The sequence below is a fragment of the Scyliorhinus torazame genome, chromosome 10 (genome assembly GCF_047496885.1).
Source record: "Scyliorhinus torazame isolate Kashiwa2021f chromosome 10, sScyTor2.1, whole genome shotgun sequence".
Lineage (NCBI taxonomy): Eukaryota > Metazoa > Chordata > Chondrichthyes > Carcharhiniformes > Scyliorhinidae > Scyliorhinus > Scyliorhinus torazame.
The window spans coordinates 79,982,835-80,007,931 of record NC_092716.1 but is presented as its reverse complement, the minus strand read 5'-3'; positions in this window follow the sequence as shown (position 1 = coordinate 80,007,931).

Here is a 25,097-nt window from a genome sequence, read left to right as displayed (position 1 = left end):
ACAATTTAGAAAGTTGCGGAAGAAGGGAGAACTTGAGGCTTGTTGGGTTGCCAGAGGGCTTGGAGGGTCCAAATCCGACGAAGTTTATGTTGCGGTTGATTTGGAAGATGGTGATGGAGGGTAAAATGGTGTCCCCTCACGAGCTGGATCGAGCCCACAGGTCATTGAGGCAGAAGCTTTGCACTGGTGAGCCATCGCTTTCGATCATTGTGTGCGTTCACAGTTATCAAGAAAAGAAAAGATTTCTGTGGTGGGCAAAAGACCATCGAGACTCCAAGACTCCAGATGGCGGGCCGGGTCCAGTTGGTAAAGTTGAATATCCTTAGGTTTCTATTTTTGTTTCAGTGTCTCCCTGTTTTCCTTCCCAAATCTTTCTTTGTGGAAGTTAGCACAATTGTATTTTATTTTATTTGGTGGGCTAGACCCCACGGATTCATAGGGTATTTTTGCAGAGGGAAAGGCAAGCTGGGGGCCTAGTGTTTCCCAATCTATTATTTTATTATTGGGCGGAAGCATTGAAAAGGTACGGGGGTGGTTTAAGGGTCCAAAGTCAATGTTGGGGCCCATGGAGAGGAGTGCCTGAAGAGTTACTACTTTCAGTGCCTTGGTTACGGGTCCGCTTCCATTTCCCATGAAAAGTGGACTTCAAGTCCAGTGGTGGTGGCCACTCTGAGACTATGGAGACAGTTTAGGCAACATTTCAAGCAGGGTGTCATGTCATTGTTAGTCCCCGTCTGCGGAAACGATCACGTTGTGCCAGTAGTTTTAGACTCATTGTTTGGGGCATGGGTGAAGGACAGATTAGAGCAGTTCGGGGACATGTTTATAGAAGGGAAGTTCTCTGGTTTTGAGGAATGGTTGGATATATTCCAACTTCTGAGAACAAATCTGTTTCGGTATTATCAGGGCGTAACGTTTTGCGTAAGGAGATTCCTTCCTTCCCCTTGACATTCTCATCCTCTTTGATGCAGGGGTTCTTTTGGCATTTGAGCTAGGGGAAAGAAGAATTTGGATATTTATAGTTGGCTTCTGTCAATGGAGCAAGCTCCATTAGATGGGGTGAAAAGGTCTGGGACAGGGAGCTGGATCAGGTTTTAGATGGGAGTGTGGAGTGAGGCTCCACACAGAGTCAACTCCACCACCTCATGTACTCGGCTCAGCTTGATTCAGTTCAAGGTGCATTGGGCACATCTGATCAGGGCACGAATGAATTATTTTTTTCCCGGAAGTAGAGATCGGTGCGAGTGTTGTTCACTGGGTCCGGCGAATCAAACACATCTTTATAGAATCATAGAATTTAAAGAAGGAGGCCATTCAGCCCATCGAGGCTGCATCGGCCCTTGGAAAGAGCACCCCACTTAAGCCCATGCCTCCACTTTATCCCCTTAACCCCACCTAACCTTTTGGACACTAAGGGGCTACTTAGCACGGCCAATCCACCTAACCTGCACATCTTTGGACTCTGGGAGGAAACCGGAACACCCGGAGGAAACCCACGCGGACACAGGGAGACAGTGCAAACTCCACACAGACAGTCAGCCGAGGTCGGAGTTGAACCCAGGACCCTGGAACTGTGGGGCAGCAATGCTAACCACTGTGACACCGTGCTGCCCCATAGCACGATGTTCTGGTCTTGTCCTATAAGTGTGAGCTTTTGGGTCTCCTTCTTCGGCACCGTGTCAGGGATTCTTGGGACTGAGTTGGAGCCTTGCCTGTTGGTGGCTATCTCTGGGTCTTGGACTCGCCAGAGCTGCAGACAGGAGTAAAAGTGGATGCTCTTGCCTTTGCCTCGCTAGTAACCTGAAGGCAAGTTCTGTTTGGGTGGAGGACTCCAGTTCCACACAGGGCTTCATTTTGATTGAGTGACCTTATTGAGTTTTTGCACTTAGAAAAGATCAATAGAACCTGAGGGAATTGGCAGAAGCATTCTACTCGAGATAGAAGCCTTTCATTTCCTGTTTCAGGGAACTGGACATCGAATGATGTGGGGGGGGGTGGGCAATTTCTGGTTTTGTTTCGGGCTTTTTCTTGGCTGTTTTTCTTTTTTTTGGTGTGGGGAAGGTTGGGGGGATAGTTGACTCTGGGGTTGTATTTGTTGTGTACCATGGTTTTACGGTGTTATATTGAACAATGTTTCTCAAGTTATATGTTTGCAACAGCAAACTCCATTGGAACAACTGGGTGTTCCGATCTTGAAATTTCTCCAGAAATGTTCAAAGGGTTGTGGTCTGTATATGATTGGCTCTGCTGGGTTGCTGGCAACATAAATCTCGAAATGTGTAAAGCCAGGACCAGGCTTCAAGTCTCTTTTCTGGTGGTTTGTTCCAGGAAGTCCCAAATGACCTGTATGTTTGCATCTTGTGTGTCCATTTGACCATGTCCCACTATCTGTCCCAGATACAAAATGTTGGGCCTTAGCAACTTTGCTTTTCATTCAGGCCATCACGAAATTAGCTTCTTCTAAGAGATACAATAGTTCATTTTGGTGGTATAGATGCTGTTCCCTACTCTGGCTAAACACCACTAAGTCATTAATGTATACGGTGCAGTGAGTCAGTCCTCGAATCATTCTGTTTGTGAACCTTGGAAAAGTTGTGCAAGTGTTCTTCATCCTGAACGCCTGAACTTTGAATGAATAAAGTCCTTGAGACCTCTCACAAATGGTGATCTCCTTTGTACTCTCCGTCACTACTTGCCAATATCCTTTTCGCAAGTCTCTGCTGGTGATAAATTGCGACCATCCAACACTTTTGATGCAGCCTTTCAAATGTGGAATATGAAATGAATTCCTCTGGGCTACAGCATTCACTGGCCTGTAGTCCACACACAGTCTGGTTTCCATCAGGTTCAGATACCATGACGATAGGGGAGCTCCAATCACTAGAACTCAATTCAATGAAGTCACTCTTGAGTATATACCCAATTTCCTCCTGTATCTGTGATAACCTAGCTGGATTTAACCTATACAGAAGTTGTTTGATTGGAACGGTGTTCTTCACATCAACGTCATGCGTTGCTAACCCCATTATACCTAATTTATTCTCATAAATACATTTATAGGACTGTAGTAACTCTGTCAGTTCATTCAGGCTTTTATCTGTGAGATGACCTAGCCACTGGTTCAACTGATCCAGTACTTCCTCATTGTCCAAGTGAATTCTAGGGAAGTCACTGTCAGAATTTAACCTTGCGTCTTCCCCTGCTTCGTTATTAACAAGACCTCCTGCTTGTTCTCATCTCCTCTAACCCAATACTTATTTAACAGGTGCACAGGGGCTGGTTTAGCTCACTGGGCTAAATCGCTGGCTTTTAAAGCATACCAAAGCAGGCCAGCAGCACGGTTCAATTCCCGTACCAGCCTCCCTGAACAGGCGCCGGAATGTGGTGACTAGGGGCTTTTCACAGTAACTTCATTGAAGCCTACTCGTGACAATAAGTGATTTTCATTTCATTTCATTTTCATGACACACTCTGTGTAATTTGCATCTATCTGGGGTGCGTAACAGATAGTTTTCCACGCTCAATTTCCTTTCAATGTAACACAACTCACTGAATGTAGCTTTCAGGGGCTTCGGCTGACACAGGTAGCAACATGAGCACACTCTCTCCGGTTATAAAACTCTGAGCCTGGGACTTTGTATCAGCCCTGGCTTTTACTGCCTGTCGGGCTGTCTTTAAATGTTTTACTTTTGAGTTACTCTGCTGCAATTCAGTCAACTTCTTTGAATTAAATACATTTGCCTTGTTCTCTGTGTCTGTCTTACTCTCATTTAGCTTTCCAAAAATGGTATCAGATAACCTGATCTCACTGGCCTCACCCTGGACTTGCAACACCATCCTCTTTTGTCTTAGTTTATGAGCCTCTGATTGCATCACCACGCAATCCAGAAATACTCCAGGGGAATCTGTTTGTAATTTCTTTGTGGTAGGATTCCCCTTTGGCTGTTCAACTACAGTAGGCATCACCACCATCTGGGGTCCTGGGGTATCATTCCCTAGAATGAATTGAATGCCTGCAATGGGCAAGGTTTCTACCATGCCTACCACTACTTTTCCTGTCTTCCAGCTACTCTGTAAGCTTATTTTTACTAAAGGAATTTATTTACATTCTCCAAGAATGCTGCTGACCAGAACCTTTTCCTTTAATATCCCTTCTGGACAACAAATATTTTTATCCCACAACATTAGGGATTGACGTGCGCCCTTTAATATATTTTCCAAGTTTATCCTGTCCAACTGGAAATATTTTACCCTGGCACACATAAACATGTCCACCACCTGCAGGTCACTCCTGTCCCTGTACAAGGTGTGGACACATGTTCCTTCCTATTGTCTGTTCCTTTACTCTCTATACAAATCCTATCTGCTTCCCCAGTTCTCCAGCCTCTGGTTTCGTCTTTCCCATTTTAAGATATGTAACCCCAACCAGCTGGCCTTTTAAGCTCCACCATAGTGATCTTGTGTGGCTCAGTTTATTAAAATGGAAACATCTGACCTTTTTCATATCTCTAACTCCTCCAACAGACCCTGCTGTATTTTGAGGTGAAACCTCGTTGGAGTTTCCGACCACTCCCTCTCAGACTGGCCTGTCCTCTCTCACCCGTTCCCAATTTCTAGTTTCCTCTGGTTTAAAATTGGGTCTAAAGAAAGGTTTTGGTCCATGAACCAGCTCATCATCATCCGCAAGCTCTTTGGTTTGTCTGGAAATTCTAACTTTCAGTTCCTCAACATTTGAATGATTGTAGCCAATGAATCTTTCAATTCTTCCAACGGATCCCCCAAGGGCGTCATAGGTTTCTTCTATTTTCAATGCTCGCACCCACCTATCAAAATGACTCTGTGGGCAGCACGATGGCACAAGTGATTAGCACGGTTGCCTCACGGTGCCGAGGTCCCAGGTTTGATCCCGGCTCTGGGTCACTGTCCGTGTGGAGTTTGCACATTCTCCCCGTGTTTGCATGGGTTTCGCCCCCACAACCCAAAAAGATGTGCAGGGTAGGTGGATTGGCCACACTAAATTGCCCCTTAATTGGAAAAAAATGCATTGGATACTCTAAATCCAATTTACTCTAAAAAAATGTTTACATGACTTTGTTCGACACATTCGAATTCAAGGTAAGTCTGTTCAGACTGTTATTTTACAGCTCAAATCGATTGTCTGTATGCCTCCGGTACCAACTCATAAACACCCAATATAGCTTTCTTCACTGTCTCATAGGACCCAGACCTTTCCTCTGATAATGACACATAAACTTCACTAGCTTTTCCTACAAGTTTGGTCTGGTAAAAGTAGGGTGCAAAGACCTTGTGGCCATCTCATCTATTTAGCTATTTTCTCAAAGGCCCAAAATAATGGGCTGGATTCTCCATTCGGGAGACTATGTCCTGATGCCGGCATGGTAACGGTGGTGCTTTACTCCCGATAAAATGGAGCAAAAGCTGCACCGATCGGCCACCTGGTGGAGGGCTAGCGGGCACACAGCGTAGAGCCCCCGGCTGTAGCTGCGGATAGGGCCAAGAATTGGCGGGTCCATGGCCGCGCACGCGCGCGGCAGCGACCTGCAGCAGCCGCGCCGCGCAACGTGGCACCGGCCATGCGTGGACCCGGCCTGCCAAATAATGCCCCCCTTTGACCAGGCTCGCCAACCCGGAACAGTGCCCCCGCCAAAGTCCCCCCTGGAATGGTTCCCACCCGACTGTGGCAGCGCTGGACTCAGTCCACAGCCGCCACGCCGGGTTCCCGAAAATAAAATAGCACATGTGTCCAATGCCATCGGGGACTTGACCTATCAGGGGCAGAGCTTCAGGGGAGGGCCTCATGTGACGTCCTGAGGCCATCCAGAGGCGTGCGACGCGAGTACACCATTTTGGAGGGGGCAGAGCATCAAAAAGCGCCGCCGCCAACGATTTTGGCACCAAAGATTCCCCGACCGGTCGGCGAACACGATTTCAGTCAGAGACCGGAGAATCCCACCCACTGTTTCAGCATCTCTCTCAGCGAATTTCCGTAGAGCTTGTACATATCTGAACATTCTCCCCACCCCTAGTTTCCAATCTGTAACCACCTTCCTCTGCCATCTGCACTAACCTCTTGTTTGCTGCTGTCTATGTGCAAAGTTCGGACTATCTCTCTCTCTCTTTTTCTCTTTCCTCCTGTATGGCTCACTCCGTTCCCTTTTTAAACTCTGTGGTAAAATGGACAACAGCCGAAATGTTAGGTATGATAAAATTGGACACCCTAAAATAAGAATGGACATTTTAAATTAAACTGCAGTCAGATCCAAACAGGCCTATTGGGAATTCAAACTTGGCCAAGATAGAATAGGCACACAGCCAGGACATGCCTGGACCTGCCCTGACAACAGCAGATCAGGAGATAATGGGTCCCATTCTTATAGATCAATTGATTTGGATTTCCCAGACAAAGCTAGACTTTCTGGTACCAAGTTACCATATATGGAGTAATTATTTGCGAACAATACACAGAGAGTTACACCTAGGGGTGGGTTCCTGGTGTTCTGCAGAGTTGCAATTGGCAACTCCATTGGGTGTTGCGAACCCCGCCCCAAAACCTCATTGGCTGTGGGCCAGAGAGCTTTCTGGAAAGACACGAAGGTCGACCACCCAGGACTCTCCCCAGAAAAGTACTTGCAGAGGCATCAGAGGAGATTGGTCGACCAACCAGAGATCGAAAGAAGCAAGTGTGAGACCCATCTTTGCGGACAGCCTGAGGAATTCAGACTCAGAAAATCGGACCCGTAGCTCGACAGAGTCCATTGTATCGGGTAATATTAAGAATCTTGGGATTGTTTAGTATTGTTTTGGGATACTTTCAGAAGGGTAACTGTTTTTACTGTTTTATAAATAGATTTTGTTGAATCATACACTTGAAGTTGTCCTTTGTTCATCTTGCAAAGAAAGGCACCTGGATAAAACCTTTGAGCAATAAACTGGTCGAAGTGCCTGAGGTTTTACAGACAACTCCCTCTCCTCTCGTTCCCATGGAAACACTCTATCCCACTCTCTTTCCTGCATCTCTAACTGCTTAATTTCTACGTTTCCTTGCAATTGAAGCTTCGCTAATTCAATTTCCTCACTTCTCAAAATATTGGGTCTGGCTATCCCCTCTGTACGTTTGAATGTGTTGCTGGACTTTCAATTATCTCAGCCTTCTTAATTCCTGGAGATAACTACATTCAATTTATCTACCAATTCCATCAATTTGGTTTTAGGCAGTTTTCTACAGTTCTGTGGTCTATGTCCAGATAAGATCGCACTAGATCAAGAGCCATTTTCTGCAGCTTTCTTACTTAACATAACACATACTGACTTGCTTCCAATTATTTCTCACTCTCATTATGTTCAAAAGTCAAAAATTCCCTACTCCCAAGGAATTACCTTTTGAGTTACCGGACTCAAGCCCCCAATGTTTAGTGATGAAGCATGCTGATGTTATCTACGAGGGTGTCCCAACTTGGAACGCTGGTTCATGGGGGTGTACAGTTTTGTTTGGTTTTGGTGTGAGGAGACAAGTGAGATCCCAGTAAGAATAAACAGCCCAGTCGTTGTGTAACAATTATTCAAGACTATTTATCAAAGTAAAGAAAAGATAAATACACACAATCAAGATTACACTACGACAATGAAGGTATATTAATTACTACACAGACACACAGTTTTTGTAGAACGTGCCCCTAATTCCAAGATATATCTGCAATCCCTGAACTCCTCATGACTATCCAATTTCTCCAAACAACATCCAAAGTAAAGAAATCTAACATTACACCAGCTTATATTTACCACACAGTCCAGGGATGATAATCAAATCTGGGAAATGTCTTTTCCTGGTCCAGCAAAGATATTAAAACTGCCTTTATGGTAGTTTTCTGCTTTGCCTTGGCTCTAAGACTATGAGGCTGTTAGATGTGAAACTTGGTCTTCAGATTTGGAGGCTGAAAACTGGCTTGTCTGCCTTTGCCTGCTAGATGTTAACTGGCCTGCCTTGCTTCTGAGGATCTGGTCAATTATACCTTTGTTCTACTTCGATTATGCCAACTGTGTATTTGGCTGTCCAACCCTATCAACGTCCTTGACTCTGGACATTAACATATGTATGCCTCATTGATCTTCCCAATCGTCTATGTAAACTGCTTCTATCCATAACCCATTTGCATCTGATTCAAGCCTAATTTGTCTTCTAAATTCTAAATTGTATTGGGAGATATGCATTTATTGGGGCCTTTTGAATACTGGCTACTGTTGTCTCTGGGCAGATTTCTACCTGTTGCTAAACCTGTTTCTATTATGTTTATTAACTTTGTTTTATCAGTGTTGCTCAGCAAATTCATGATAATCTCCCTTCCCATTTGATCCCACAGCATCAAAAACCTGGGTGTTACATTGAACAGAACCTAAACTGTATCAGCCACATAAATACTGTAGCTACAAGAGCAGGTAACCGGAACTCTGGGCGGGATTCTCCGACCCCCCGCCGGGTCGGAGAATCGCCGGGGGCTGGCATGAATCCCGCCCCGCCGGTTGCCGATTTCTCCGGCACCGGATATTCGGCGGGGGTGGGAATCGCGCCGCGCCGATTGGCGGGCCCCCCCGGCGATTCTCCGGCCCGCAATGGGCCGAAGTCCCGCCGCTGTCAACCCACGCCAGCCGGCATGGATTGAACCACCTTTGGGACGGTGGGACATGGCGGCGCGGGCGGGCTCCGAGGTCCTGGGGGGGCGCGGGGCGATCTGGCCCCAGGGGGTGCCCCCACGGTGGCCTGGCCCGCGATCGGGGCCCACCGATCCGCGGGCGGGCCTGTGCCGTGGGGGCACTCTTTTCCTTCCGCCTTCGCCATGGTCTCCACCATGGTGGAGGCGGAAGAGACCCCCTCCACTGCGTATGCGCGGGGATGCCGTGAGCGGCCGCTGACGCTCCCGCGCATGCGCTGCCCGGCAAAGTCAGTTTTGCGCCAGCTGGCGGGGCACCAAAGGCCTTTCCCGCCAGCTGGCGGGGCGGAAATCTGTCCAGCGCGGGCCTAGCCCCTCAAGGTGAGGGCTCGGCCACTCAAGATGCGGAGAATTCCGCACCTTTGGGGCGGCGCGTTGCCGGACTGGTTCGCACCCTTTTTGGCGCCGGTCGGCGGACATCGCGCCGATATCGGAGAATCCCGCCCTCTATCCTGAACCCACATCCCATGAATGAATTAAAAAACACTCATAGCCTCAGTTGCCTGTGAATTGGAATCTCAAGAGTCTCAAGCATATTTGTAACAGCACTTGAGTTCTGTGTCCCTGTGATTTGATCTACACGCCATACTGACGTTGGCACTTGCTCCATGATGTTTTGCATCTTAACAAAATCCTTTTGCATGCATACAAAGATATTGGAGCTGCACACTTTCAGAAGCCCCGATGTTTCAATGGTTCCTTTGAATATCGAAACCCATGAGTGGTATTTAACTGAGACAATAGTGATCACATCCACAGGTTGGAGAGCGGCAGGAACCTCGTATTGCCTCCTTTGAGGAAGGCTGTTGAAAATAAGTACCTCTCAGGTATCTAAGTGGCCTTCCCCAGGATCAAGGATCATGAGGGCAGAACCCCGTCCCCTACCCACCAAGCCCCCGAGAGGCCTGCAGCTGTTCACTGAAAGCGTCACCAGCATGAGTGGTGGCAGTTGTCAGCAATGTACCCAGGGAAAGGCCAAGGCTTGCTGAGGGAACCAGGCTACAGGTGAATGAGGCTGGGCTGCGGGTCACAGGGTGGGTATCACATGTGAAGGGGCTCACCAGCAAAGGCAGTGGTGTGGTTCTCAGTGGACCTCCCCCTTCCCGATGCCAGGTCCCTCCATCATGCACCGTGTGTCTTTGAATGAGATCGCTCCCTGCTGGGAGCCCATAAATAAACACAACAGTGGGACAATTTTCCAGAAAGATTTCTCTGTGTGAGCTTGGGCAGGAAATGGGGTGTCATTCCTGCTGGGTGGCTCAGCACATCCAGAGCGCAGTCCACCCACACTTTGAAATTTTTTTGGAGGTTAAGATGAACTGTGCCCTGATTGAGATGTGTGGGACCTTTTGATTTGATTTGATTTGATTTATTGTCACATGTACCGAAGTACAGTGAAAAGTATTTTACTGCGGCCAAGGAAACGTACATAGTACGAACACAGTAGACAAAAAGGAATAGTAGATAGTTACAGTGAATGCGAAAAAGTGCGCAGTACATCGACAAATAAGTAATTCATTACAGTATGGAACAAGGGCCAAAAACAAAGCAAATATGACATGGGCAAGAGCACCTTCAGGCACCACCCCTTGACAGTGCCAACCTGGCACCACCAACCTGGCACACTAACAGTGCCGACACCCTGCCAGGTTATTGCCCTGGTATGTCCTCGACTACCCAGGGACTACAATGGCCTCCAAGAGCCCTGGCGTGGTCATCATGGCTGGGCTACGATTCTCCAGGGCCACAAGCCCCAGGCAGGACTCCCGATGGCCTGTTGAATCAGGCGTGATTGCCAAAGCAAGATTCTAGCCGGGCTTCAACCTATTGCGGATTTCCTGTCCCTTAGGGCCGTGGCCAGGGCTGGAAAGAACATGATTACAGCTGATCAACTTGAATTTCAATATAAATACTGGGTTTGAGGTCGGATGCTCTGGCCTCCTCGTATTCTCCTGCCTCTCCCCAGTTGGAAGTCCCACGGGTGCCAGTCTTTCCTGGCCCTGACAACAGGGACCAGGTGCCAAGGACATCGAAGGGGGGGGCACTGGGTTCCTTCAAGGGAGGTAAGCATCAGGGGAACTCGGACTGGAGGGCCTCAGTTCATTCAGGCAGGCATTCATGAAGGCAGTTTAATGATTTTCAAAGCTACAGAGGAAAGACCTGCAGGACCCCCATCCCTGGAAAGACCCCCAACCTGTGAGCCTCCAGCCCAGCCCAAGACTCCTTGACCCATATCTCCCCTGAAGGACCCTTTTTGGTTTTTGGAGAGAGGATACCCACTCCTTGCCCCCTCTTGGAGTCCAGAGCATCAGGTTGGCACTGCCAAGCGGCAGAGCCTGAAGTGGGGTATTGAGGGAGGGGGGGGGGGGGGGAGTCTGAAGGGATGGACTGAGTGGAGAGCCTGGGGGAACTGACAGGGGGTGCCTGAAGGGGGGGAAGTGAAGGGGGGAACCAGATGGGGGATTTGATGAGCCCATAATGGGATGTTGCTCACTTGTTGGGGGGGGGCCTTGCCAGCGACTTGCGGGGGTGGGTGGGTTTCCCAGTGATTCAAGTGGAGGGGCTTGCCAGTGATTCAAGGGGGTGGTTTGCCAGCGATTCAAGGGTTCAAGGGGGTCAAGTTCTCCAATGATCCTGGTGGGGTGGGGGGCAATTTACCAGTGAATCAGGGGGATGGCCTTACCAGCAATTGTGTGGTGCTGTCATGTTATTCTGAAACTGGGGCATTATTTTCTGAGCGGTGGGACTTGTCAGTGAGTTTAAGCCCCGACACTCTCCAAAAAAGTTTCAATGTGCCATTGAATCCCACCTCAGCAGCACTGCCAGCACCAACGGGAAACATACTGGTTTTGATTGAGGAGAATCGCAGCCCTGGCCTCCATTTGTGGAGACCAGTAGTGATTTGCGTCGGCTTCCTGTAGCGCTGGCGGGTGGGAGAATTGCTGGAGCTGGGAGAATCCGGCATAAAACAGATCCTGCATATTTAAATATGCTAATTCGGTCCATGCCCAGCGAGGGTCTCTCCCAGAATTCTCTTGACTTGGCGGGATTTGTGCCAGGCACAACGCAGCCGGAGAATCGCCCCCAGTGCTAAGCCTTTCAGATATCCCAGTGGCAGCAAATTGGCTACTGTGTGTTCTGTTGTTACACTACAAAAAAAACCTTAATTGGCTGTGAAGTGGTTTGAGGGATGAAAATGCTATATAAATGCAAGTTTGTTTTTTTGCGTGCCTCTGGGCTTTTTAAGCAAGGTATTTTCTGTAAGTTCTGCACACTACAAATAAACAGGAAATTATTCACTGCACAAGAACTTTTTAATTGGAGCAGATACATGTTTTGCAGGGACTGGCTGTTCCAAGGCAAAGTATAGGTGTGAGAGTTAGATGTTGTAACACAATAAAGCTGTTACAGAGCTGGTGCATTTAGCCGACGGGAGATTTAAGGAAAATGAATCATTAAGAAGTTAAATCATGTAAAGGTGGCAACTTGAACAGCTACCAAAAACAGGCACAGTTAACCTGTAAATGTTGCTTCCAAAGCAAGCAGCATGCCAACTCACTAATTTGCATGATTATTACTTTTTTTGTTGTTTTTTTTCCAATTAAGGGGCAATTTAGCGTGGTCAACCCACCTACCCTTTACATCTTTGAGTTTGTGGGGGTGAGACCCACACAGACACGGGGAGAATGTGCAAACTCCATACGGACAGTGACCGGGATCGAACCCAAGTCCTCAATGCAGTGTTAACCACTGCGCCACCGTGCTGCCCTTGCATCACTCTTACAGTGCCAAACGTGCTGTTGACAGGGCCATACACCTTGCCAGAAGGCCCACATGTATGCACCACGCAGTCTGTTAAATAGCCAGCACTATCTAAACCCAGCCTGTGCCTCTGAAAGGGAAGGTGGATGTTAGCTGCAAGAGGTGCTGGAACTATTTGTGGAGGGGACTCTGAGCAGGAAATTATGGCCTAACAGGAGAAAGAGCGTGCTTCAAGGTTCTTTGACACTGCACTACAGCAATCGGTGGAAGATGGGCCCAGAAGGCAGTGCGACCATGTCCATGCAGGATCATTCAATGATATCACAGAATGGTCAAGGTCAGTGTTCATGTTCAAATAGCATATCTGACCAAGTGCACAACTAATCTCCCACTCTCCTCAATGGACCACATCTCCATTACCCACCTACCACCAATCTCTCAATCATGAGTTATTCCTAACGTTCATAGCTTCACCTCACCCTCACACATTTAGCCCCCACCCTCATCTTACAGCTCACACAAACTTTCAGCTGTTCAACCATGACAGCCACATCTCCCAGACACATTGCAGCAGACTTAGTGACACATTTCTCTGTCTCTTAGAGGCAAAGTTAGTGCATAACCAATGGCACAGCAATTAATTGGTGGGGACAGGCAAGGCTGCAAGTCCTTACCCTAATGGGACGGCGACCTGCATCATTGGAGTAGCCATCACTTTGGAGTGGTTGGAGGTGGTATTGAAGCCATTGAAGATGAAAGTATGCTCAAATCTAATCTTCCTTGTGTCATGTGAGAGTACCTTTAAGAAATGGGTGTTTATAAATGGGTATGTGTATAAATATCTGTAGTGAGAATACCTTTAAGAAATGGGTCTTTATTACTGCAGTGATGCCAGAGAGTGGGTGGAGCTGGGCTGTCTGTCAGCTTTTTACTTTCATTTTAGGCTGTCTGCTGCAGGGTGTGTTTTAGTTTCGTTTTCAGAGCTGGATAGCTGCAGTCACAGCCAGAAGGTGTATGAATCTCTCTCTGTAATCTAAAGACTGTAAATCGATCCTAGTGGTTTAAAACTAATAACAGTAGTGACTTTAACCTGATGTGTTTCTGGGTAAAAGGTGTTTTAAGTCGTATGGATGTTAAAAGGAAAGCTTAAAGGATTACTTAGTGTTGTAGTCTTTGGGGGTTGTATTTGAATTAATGGTTGCTAAGATGTTCACTGTATGTTTTAAAAGGTTAACTTGAGTTCATAGAATAAACATTGTTTTGCTTTAAAAAAAATACTTTTCCATTTCTGCTGTACCACACCTGTAGAGTGGGTCGTGTGCTCCCCATACCACAATCTAGTAAAAGTCGTGGCTCAGGTGAACTCCATGATACACTTTGGGGTTCTCTAAACCCTGGCCCATAACACTTGTCACATCCCACTTCCCCCTCGCCTCACATACAAGCAGTACATGGGGTAAGCATGCACCTCTTGCTTTCCCCCTCCTCCCCTCTCCAAAATTCTACTCTTGCGCTTTTCTCTTTTCAGCTGCTCAAGAACTACAGCCAGGCCAGGCAATGATGGAGGAACGAGAGATGGAAGAACTGGAGGAGCAAGAACACAATGGTGAATCACTCCATTACTCATTTTCCCGCTCGCAGCAACCAGCTCAGTAACTAACACTGTACCTTCGAAGATAGATGAGAGTTCGGTCTGCCCAGGGTGAGACACGGAGAATGAGTGGAGTGCAGGTGGGGATGAAAATAATGTCAGAGGGAAAGTTAAGAAAACAATGTTGTAACTGAGAAAGTTTGTTAGCATGATAATGGCAGTGAACGTGAGCTAGGAACTGGAGGCATTGCTAACAGTATGGTATTGTGTACATACCTGAGAATGATCAACCACAGAAGTTAAATACCAGACATGGGCACCTTAGATTTTTGGATTTTTTTGTCACCTACACTGAACATACAATAAAATAAATTGAACTTAGTTTATTTAAGAAAATGTTGGAAATACTCAACCGGTCAGCCAGCACTTGTGGCGGGAAACCGAGTTCAGAGCAGAATTTTATGGTCCTGACACCGTTGGGTATCATCACGGGCGGGACGGGAACATGTTGGTTCTCCAATTATTTCCCATCTGGACAGCAACGATGCCTACCAGTGTTAGGGCTGGAAAGTCCTGCCCAACATGTCAGATCAATGACCATTCATCAGAACTCTGGTCAGATGTCATCAACCTGAAACATTGGGCTGGATACTCCGTCCCGGGACACCCGGGATGCGTTCCCCGATGGGACGGAGAATTGGGCATCGGACAGTGCTGAACGCTGACCCAAAAGCGATGCTCCGAACCCGTGCTAGCGGCGTGAACGAGTTCCACACCACACGCCAGCGGGAGCATGTAAACAAATGAAGTAGACCATAGACTCATTTGCTTCTATTTAGCAGGCCTGGCACCCTATTCTCTGCCCTCCTGTGATTATCCAATCCTTGCAGCCAGGAATCACATGGGCGTGGTTCACTTGTGGTCTCTACAATCATGGCCCTGGCGTGGTGGACCTCACAGTGGCCCAGGGGGCAACCACTGCATACTTGGCCCACCGTGAGGTCCACCATGCTAGGGCCACTATGGTAGAGACCATCCAAGCCCATCTGAGGGACACCCCTCCACACCGCACAGTAGCCCCCAACCCCCAGATTGCCTGGGTGCCCCCCACCCACAAGTATAGGAGTGGCCCAACCTGTCACCCCCCAGAGGCACCTGAAACAGGGAGATCCCCCACATGGACCCCTGTAAGTCCACTAAGTGTACTCCAATCATTCAAGCGTGTTATTTCACTGCACTTACTTCTCTTTGATGTCGCCAAGGTTTACAAACATTGGGATTTCACCACTTAGGCTACTGAAGCATGAAAGGATATGAATGGATCAAAGACGCAGATGATTTTTACAATTGTCAATCACATACCATTACTGGAAAGCTATGAATGGCTTGCGGATAATGGATCTGTGGAAACCAGATGCAGACACAGCTGCTCTCCTTCGAGGAATGGTACGTGGAGCCGCAAGGTAAGCATTACAGCTATAATGGTTCCCACAACCCTTGTCCGGACTGCTCTCTAGCTTCCAGACAGGGTGCCCTTTTATGGGGGTGGGGGATGGTCTGTGTGGGAAAGTTTGTGTGGGGAAGCTCTGAGTTTTTGGGAGTCTGTGGAGGGGGTTCCTTTATGCAGGGGGTCCCTGTGGGGGTTCCCCTATTACATGGGTCCCTCTGGGGGTTCCCCTTATTACAGGTGTCCCGAGGGTGGGTTGCCCGCTCAAGATGGCTACAAAAATGCTTACTTCCCCGAAACTTTTATTTACATAAATGGCATCAGAAGTCACATGAGTATGGCAAGCCACAATGTACAAAGGTACTTACATTATACCAGAAGAGTACTTACAGATTTCCATTGTTTGAAGGCCGAATACGATGAGTAACAACATATCACTACTGCAGATGGTAAGCAAGGGTGAAGTGGTATACTGACGATTTTGTTATTGAAAATTGCAAAATGACTAAATCTGGCATGAAGTCAAAGGTGCTATACTGAGCACCACCCTGTACGTCACAAGCAAATCCTAGGGGATTAATTTACGAGGGAATCCTTTCCATTTGTGGCTCAATGGATTAATTGCAAAATGACTTAGCTATAAAATAAAATACATTTCTCTAGTTTTTCAGTATTAAGTGAAAACATATTCTTGGATTTAAGCGAGTGGAATCATTTGATCATGGCATAAATGTTTTGGAATTGCTGTTTTCCATTCACAATTTTAAAATAATTTGTGTCAGAATTATAGACGTTTTCCAATACATGGAGGCCTTTTGGTTGCATATGTCTGGAAATAAGGTCCTAACCTTCCAAACGAACCTGACATTTCTGGCTCCAACCCATGATCTTTGCGTTTCTCAATCTTTCCGGTTCATACTTCCAGCAGAATTCCCAGGAGGAGTCGGTGATTCACAAATGTTGCAGTTATTTTTCCATCCAAAACTTTCTTAATGAAACGCCACAGTCGCCCTCCTGTTACTATAGCTCCTCTTTTTCAAAGGGGTTTATCCCTATGTCATAGGACCATTTGCCAATTACCATCCACATCTCTCTTAATGTATAAACTGCAATCTAGGATACCACTCTGAGCTCTTGGGGTATATTCAGTCATCAGAATAGATTATTAGTGAGGAATGCATTCTTACAAAATTGTTATACAATCCTAAACACTAGAAGTGAGAAAATACACCGAATAAAGTCCCTCTTTCACCCTAATCATCATGCTTCAAGATTGTTATCTTACTACAACCCTGATTTAAATTCCTGATGCAAATAGAAGGGAACTTCACAATGCCTTCATGATAATGATGAAGTGTTCTGCTTGTTATGAGAACAGTCCAATTAATTTTACTAATTTCTCTTCCAGTTTGGGTTCTTTCACATGGGTTTTCAAGGTAAACTTGCCCATTGGTTGGAAGAGTTGAGAGTTTGTGCACTAATGGTAACTGTAAGTAACAAACATGTTAATTTATAACCCTAACCATGTCAATTGGTGGCAATTACCTTCCCATTTCACTATTAGATGTTGCTGCCTGGAACACTTCCAAAATTATTTGTCAACTGGTTCTTTTATTTTAGTCTGTGAATTACAGTGTTAGCAAAGGCCCGCGCCTTATGGCGGGTCTTCCTTCACATCCTGCCTGCCTCACTTCTCTGTGATAGGATTTCAACCTTTTCCTGTATTTCAACAAAGATGGTTTTCTGGCTAAATAAAATGTAGTACTCCTTTCATGAGTTATACCTCCCGGAAATGTATGATTTAAAGAGCAAGGATGAGGTAATAGGCTATATTTTCTAATTGTTAAAGCTTATGTTAGTTAATGGATGGAAAACCATGGGCTGAGGGAGCACAATTCTGCGATGTGCACACCAAAATGCATACCAAGGAGTGGCACACTGGTAAATTTACCCTGGATAGTTTCTTTCAGTTTTCTACTGCCTTTACCTGTGGGCAGGTTATTCTACCTGGGGGGTAGCATGTCAGCACAATGGTTAGCACAGTTGCTTCACTGCCCCAAGGTCCTAGGTTCGATTCCCAGCTTGGGTCACTGTCTGTGCGGAGTCTGCACGTTCTCCCCATGTCTGTGTGGGTTTCCTCCGGGTGCTCCGGTTTCCTCCCACAGTCCAAAGATATGCAGGTTAGGTGGATTGGCTATGCTAAAATGCCGTTCATGTCTAAAAAGGTTAGGTGGGGTTACTGGGTAATGGGGATAGGGTGGAAGTCTGGGCTTAAGTGGGGTGCTCTTTCCAAGGGCCAGTGCAGACTCGATGGGCTGAATGGCCTCCTTCTGCTCTGTAAATTCTATGATTCTACAACTCTCTGGAAAGAAGCAAACATATTGGCCACAAAGTGTTGGCCATAAAGAGCAAATTTTAATCTAATTGGAAGAAGAGATGAAAACCCAGTCCTTATCTTATGAATTCTGTCAATTTATTTCCTCTGTCAGTATAGCTAATCACTAAAGGATAAAACTGGAAACATATCCCTCCAAACTTGAACTGCTACCATTCATTTACAGTTAGGAAAAGGCCAGAAAGTCCTTTAGGGCTGTCCTATTATAGCATAATAATAATCATCATTGTCACATTAACACTGTTACTGTGAAAAGCCTCTAGTCGCCACATTCCGGCGCCTGCTCGGGTACACAGAGAGAGAATTCAGAATGTCCAAATTACCTAACAGCATGTCTTTCGGGAGTAAACCGGAGCACCCGGAGAAAACCCACGCAGACACAGGGAGAACATGCAGACTCCACACAGACAGTGACCCAAGCCGGGAATCGAACCTGGGACCCTGGAGCTGTGAAGCAACAGTGCTACCCGCTGTGCTACCCTGCTGCCATGACACAAGCTCTGCATACGATCACCCTTATTCTACCTCCCATCCAGCCACGATATTAAAAAATGAACAAAGGAACAAAAACACAAGTCTTTCTCTCCTTCCCCACTTGTCGGACTCTATAGGTCATTCAAAATAATCAAATTATTATAAAACGTGTCATGTAATTGAAAAACTAAACGTAACATATCACCATACATGCCTTAATCCGAAGAAAAAATGACAAATTGTAAAAAAAGAAACAATCATTTACGAGAAAATAAATTGGCAGAGCCAAATAAAAGTCCAGCTATGAAACCTTAACAGACTGCAGCAGTCAAAACCAGCATGGCCTGTCCAAGCTGAACACCATCCAAAAAGGCAGATTCAAAGTGACTCAAAACTAATTGAAGGTCCAATGAAAACATAAAAGAAAGGAATGACAGATGGAATTATCATCCACGGCAGGTCTTCCAATTCATTTCTGCGTCCACACGCCAGTCTCGTCAAAATTCCAGGAATCTGGGCTCAATTTGGCTTAATGAGCCCATTGAGAATGCTGTTTCCTTCACATTAAGTGAAGAGATGGAGGTTTGAAGAAGAGTGATGGGGGAAAAAGTCTGTATTCACAAATGGATATAGATAGGTTAGGTGAGTGGACATCAATTTTGGTCGGAAAAATGGAAAGACAACTTATTATCTAAAAGGAGAAAAACTTCAGAGTGCTTCGGTACAGAAGGATCTGGGTGTCCCCGTTCATGAATCTGTGAAAACTAGCATGCAGGTACAGCAGGAAATAAGGAAGGTAAATGGTCTTTATAGCTAAAGTGATGAAAGTATGAAAGCTGCAACTGTGCAAGGCATTGGTGAGACCGCACCTGGAGTACTGTGTACATAGAACATTGAACATACGGTGCAGAAGGGAAGCCATTCAGCCCATTGAGTGCACTGACCAACTTAAGCCCTCACTTCCACCCTATCCCCTTAACCGAATAACCCCTCCTAACCTTTTTGGACACTGAGGGCAATTTATCATGGCAAGTCCACCTAACCTGCATGTCTTTGGACTGTGGAAGGAAACCGGAGCACCCTGAGGAAACCCACGCAGACACGGGGAGAATGTACAGACTCCGCACAGACAGTGACCCAGCGGGGAATCAAATCTGGGACCTGGGCGCTGTGAAGCCACAGAGCTAGCCACGGGCTGGTTTAGCACAGTGGGCTAAATAGCTGGCTTGCAATGCAGAACAATGCCAGCAGCGCGGGTTCAATTACCGTACCGGCCTCCTCGAACAGGCGCCAGAATGTGGCGACTAGGGGCTTTTCACAGTAACTTCATTGAAGCTTACTTGTGACAATAAGCGATTGTTAAAATTATTTATTTATTTACTTGTACTACCGTGCTGCCCAAAAGTTTTGGTCCTCTTATTTGATGAGGGATGTAGTTGCAGCAGAGGCAGTTCAGAGGAGGTTCACTGGATTGATTCCAGAGATGAGGGGTTTGTCTTTTGAAGACAGATTGAGTAGTCTAGACCTCTCCTCTCTGAGGGGACTCCCAGTTCATATGCTCACTAAAAATGTCCTGCTGCGCCATGTGAGGAAAGAGAGATGTGACAATCCAGACATTGTGATCTGGATCGAAACATTGAAGTTAAAGTACAGCACCTCTCACTGTGAATTTTAGAACTTCAATTTCTTAGCTGAAATTGAACAAATCAGGGATGACACTTCCATGAAAGTGAATGGGCCGATGGTCTTATAACACTTGAGATTAAAATCAACACCAAGCTAGGAAAGATCCCAGAGGTTGAAAACATTTGTCTTTTTCTCAGCACATTAACATAACCATAGAGCCTTTAATCCTACAATCAATGCCAGGTCAGAGGGAACAGTCAGGAAACTTCCCATATTTCACCAGAATATCAATATCGACTCACTGCAAATTAAGGCGACTGCATGTCTGTATTTTTTAATGGTACAATGAAACAAAGACTGATCACCTTGAAACAACAGGCATTGCCTTCTTCCAGACCCTTCCATCAGGCAGAAGGTACAGAAGTCTGAAGACTCGCACATCCAGACATAGGAACAGCATCTTCCCCACAGCTACAAGACTCCTCAACGACTCCCCCTCGGACTGATCTGTTCCCTGTAAGAACACTATTCACAACGCCCTATGCTGCTCTTGATCATGTATTTGCTTTGTTTGCCCCCTTGTTCCGCACTGTAACCAATTACTGTTCTGTCGATGTACCATTTGTCAATGTTCTCTGTTGATTATTCTTGTGTCTACTATGTATGTACTGTGTACGTTCCTCGGCCGCAGAAAAATACTTTTCACTGTACTTCGGTACATGTGACAATAAACCAAATCAAATAAAATCAAATTGAAAGGTGCAGAATGAGTAATCAGCAAAAGGTGAGCTACATCCAAAGTCACACCATAGTTAAGAAAGGAATGGTTATTGACACAGGAATAAAATATAGGGGGATATGAAGGATTTTTATTTTCTTTAAAGCTGTGGACACAATATTTATTAAAGGGGCAAGTTAAAGGGTTTTTGGCAGATGTTAATCAGTGAAATATGTCATACGAAGATGAATTACGCCAACTCCAAGGGTGAAGTATACCATGAAAAGCCGCTTACAGCTACTCAATTCGGCCCACCAAGTCTGCATCAACCCTCCAAAAGGACACTCTACCTACGCTCACTAGGCCCACTCCCCCACTCTTTGCCCATAACTCCACGCGCATTGATCATGACCAATCCACCTAACCTGCACATTTTGGACTGTGGGAAGAAACCGGAGCACCCTGAGGAAACCCACACAGACACGGGAGAATATACAAACTCGACACAATCACCCAAAGCTGGAATTGAACCTAGGTCCCTGGCGTTGTGAGACAGCAGTGCTAACCTCTGTGCCACCGTGCCATGTCATGCTGTGCTTTGAAAGTACGGCGAATTGTAATGTAGGAAGGAAGGATCTAAAGTACAGAATCTGAAGAAAATCTAGAGTAAGGATAGGATTGACCACAAATCATAACAGTAATAAGAGTACTGGGGCACAATTCTCCGACCCCCCACCGGGTCAGAGAATCGGCAGGGGCTGGCGTGAATCCCGCCCCCGCCGTGTCCTAAATTCTCCGCCACCAGAGAATTGGCGGGGGCGGGAATCGCACTGCGCCGGTCGGCAGGCTCACCCCAGCGATTCTCCGGCCTGCAATGGGCCGAAGTCCCGCCTCTGCCCACACTCGCCAGCCGGCGTGGATTGAACCACCTACCGTACCGGCGGGAGCAGACGGCGCGGGCGGGCTACGGGGTCCTGGGGGGGGGGGACGCGGGGCGATCTGGCCCCGGGGAGTGACCCACAGTGGCCTGGCCCACGATCGGGGACCACCGGTCCACGGGCGGGCCTGTGCCGTGGGGGCACTATTTTTCTTCCGCCTTCGCCATGGTCTCGACTATGGCGGAGGCGGAAGAAGTCCCCTCTCCTGTGCATGCGCAGGGATGCCGTGAGCGTCCGCTGACGCTCCCGCGCATGCGTCACCCGGCGAAGTCCTTTCGGCGCTGGCTGGCGTGGCAGCAAAGGCCTTTCCCGCCAGCCGGCGGGGCGGAAATCACTCCGGCGCGGGCCTAGCCCCTCAAGGTGAGGGCTTGGCCCCTAAAGGTGCGGAGAATTCGCCCTCACCTTGAGGGGCTAGGCCCGCGCCGGAGTGATTTCCGCCCCGCCGGCTGGCGGGAAAGGAGAATTCCGCACCTTTTGGGGCGGCCCGACGCCGGAGTGGTTCCCGCCACTCTATTACGCCAGATTACCCCGCCCCGCCGGGTAGGGGGGAATCCCGGCCCAGGTCTTTTTATTGTAATATCAGGATTCTTTTTGGTATCACGTAGCATGATTTGACATTTTAAAAGTGTTGACTGAACTTGGGTTGATGACATGTCCAGCAGCCGTCAGGTTATATTAAGCTATGGAAATAATTGTATTATTCCAAAATATGTAAGAAGTGGCCCACTGAGAAATTGGTTGCTTTCTTCTCCGTTTTCTGTTCTTAAAATATCCAGTTCAAGTTATTAATGGTGAGCAAAATTCCCAAACATTCCACTATTTTACCAGTCCTATCATGAGGAAAATATTAGAGTCAATGCTCTGTTGGTTAGTAGCTACAGGAACCCTTTAACGTTATACTGAGGCATACAAAACCATTACCCCTTTCTTAAGTTTTCCCCTTCAGTGATAGCTGTGATATGAGGCACTAATGGGAAAACTACACCATAGGGGAAATAAAGTAGACATGTTTTTTGTTTATGCTTGCTATTCATTGATTCCTGTGTGTGTGTCTGTGTGTGTTTGTGTGTGTGTGGGGGGGGGGGGGAATCAAGAGTAGGGATGGGAAGATTGGCAAGACCTGTAATTTCCCTTTGGACAAAGAGCTTTACCTGGTCCTTTCACCAGGTAAAAGGCTATGAGATACTGGACATTGATAAGTGCCCCAGCCTCAGTAAGGTCAAGATGAAGGCAGAGCAGCAACAACAAGAAGGTCCATTAAAATAAGGCACCATTAACACGGTGAGTAAATGCTGCAGCTAACTCTGTTAATCCAACACACTTCATTCTGGCCTCTCGCATTCTATTCGCTACTAACTCGTGGTCATTCAAAACTATACCACTTGTATCCTAACACAAATCAAATCCCTTACACCCATTACCTCTCTGCTTCCTGATCTACACCCAAGACGTTTGACAGCAAGCCAAACACGGCAATACTAGGGAGAGATGGCCAGAAGTTTGGCCAAAGAGTTATTTTTAAAGAGTGTCTTAAAGGAGGAAAGAGAGATAGAGAGATGGCAAGGTTTAGGGATGGAAGTGCAGAGCTTTGGACTATGGTAGCTGATGGCACAAGCGCCAATGGTGGAATGATTAAAATCAGGGATGATCAAGCTGTCACTAAAGGAGCATCGATATCTTGGAAGATTGTGGGCTGGAGAAGATTAAAAAGATAGGGAGATGGGAGGTCATGGAGGGATTTGAAAAAAAGGATGAGAATTTTAAAAAAATATTATTTTTATTTTTTTAATTTTTTTTAACAATAAATGCAACTAAGTAACAAAAATAAATATCAATGCAAAACAGATACAGAACAGAACAAGAATTGTAGCAAACATAGGAGCAAGCAAGACAGGATAAATTCGGAACAGTATGCTTAAGGAGCCAGTGCCTCTAGTTTACATAACAGATTAATTCAACGACAGATTAACAAATTGACTGGGGGAAAGGAAGAACAGTTCAGTGGGCAAGCTTTTAACTATTACGATATGAAGACTAACAAAATGAAATTAATTAGCTCATGGAAATCCCAACGGGAGTAAGTCAGCCAAGATGGAGCCTATACTCTACAGAACACATCAGACTTAGGCCGGATCACAGAGGTCAGGAATTCCATAGGAATGCATTCCATAATTAACCTATGCCAGTTTTGAATTGTTCGCTAATTATCACTAATCCAGGAGCATAGGATATTGCTATGAGCTGTAGAAGTCAGGATATTGTACAGCCTTTTCTCGTTAATAACTGTACCACCTGGAAGACCCAGAATCATGAATACAGGCTTAGACTCTAAGGTTAACTGGAAATCTTCTCCAGTTCATAAAATCATAGATTCATAGAATTCCTACAGTGCAGAAGGAAGTCATTCGGTCCATCGAGTCTGCATGGGCCCTTGCTCCGATAGAACACCCTACCTAGGCCCAATCCTCGCCACTACCCCCATAGCTCCACCTAACCTTTTGGGCAATATTAGCATGATCCATTCATCTAACCTGCCTAACTTTGGACTGTGTGAGGAAACCGGAGCACCTGGAGGAAACCCATGCAGACACGGGGAGAACGTTCAAACTCCACACAGACAGTCACCCGACATAGCAATTGAACCCGAGTCCCTGGTGCTGTGAGGCAGCAGTGCTAACCACTGTGCCACAATGCCACCCTCTCTAACCACACCAGATCAATATGATTGAATCCTAATACAGATCCATAAACAATGTATATAACAAGCCTACCAGGCACTTTAGGCACATTAGGGATATAGCAGGATCAAACTTGTGTCTATATATTATATATATATATTTAAATTTAGAGTACCCAATTCATTTTTTCCGATTAAGGGGCAATTTAGCGTGGCCAATCCACCTACCATGCACATCTTTGGGTTGTGGGGGTGAAACACACGCAGGCACAGGGAGATTGTGCAAACCTCACATGGACAGTGACCCAGTGCCGGGAACGAACCTGGGCCCTCAGCGCCATGAGGCAGCAGTGCCGGGATCAAACCTGGGACCTCGCCGCCAGTGCTAACCACTGCGCCACCGTGCTACTCTGACTAAGCATTATATGACGATGGTGCAGTACCTTGGACTGGGCCTCCTTCGTTTTATTGCAAACCAAACTTTTACCGACACAGTCCATATATTACTGCATGTCTCCTCATCAATATTGATTGTTAAGTCATTTTCCCAGGACTGCAAAGCACTCACTGTGCTAATGCAGGATCCAAAATTTAACATATCATACAACTTGCTGATCAACTGTTTAGGCTTTCACAGAAATCAGGATTCTTTCCACCAAGCAAATTGAGGACTCAAGACACAAAGTTGTCTTATTAAGGATAAAGTCTCTAAGTTGTAACTACTTAAAAAATTAGCTCCCGGA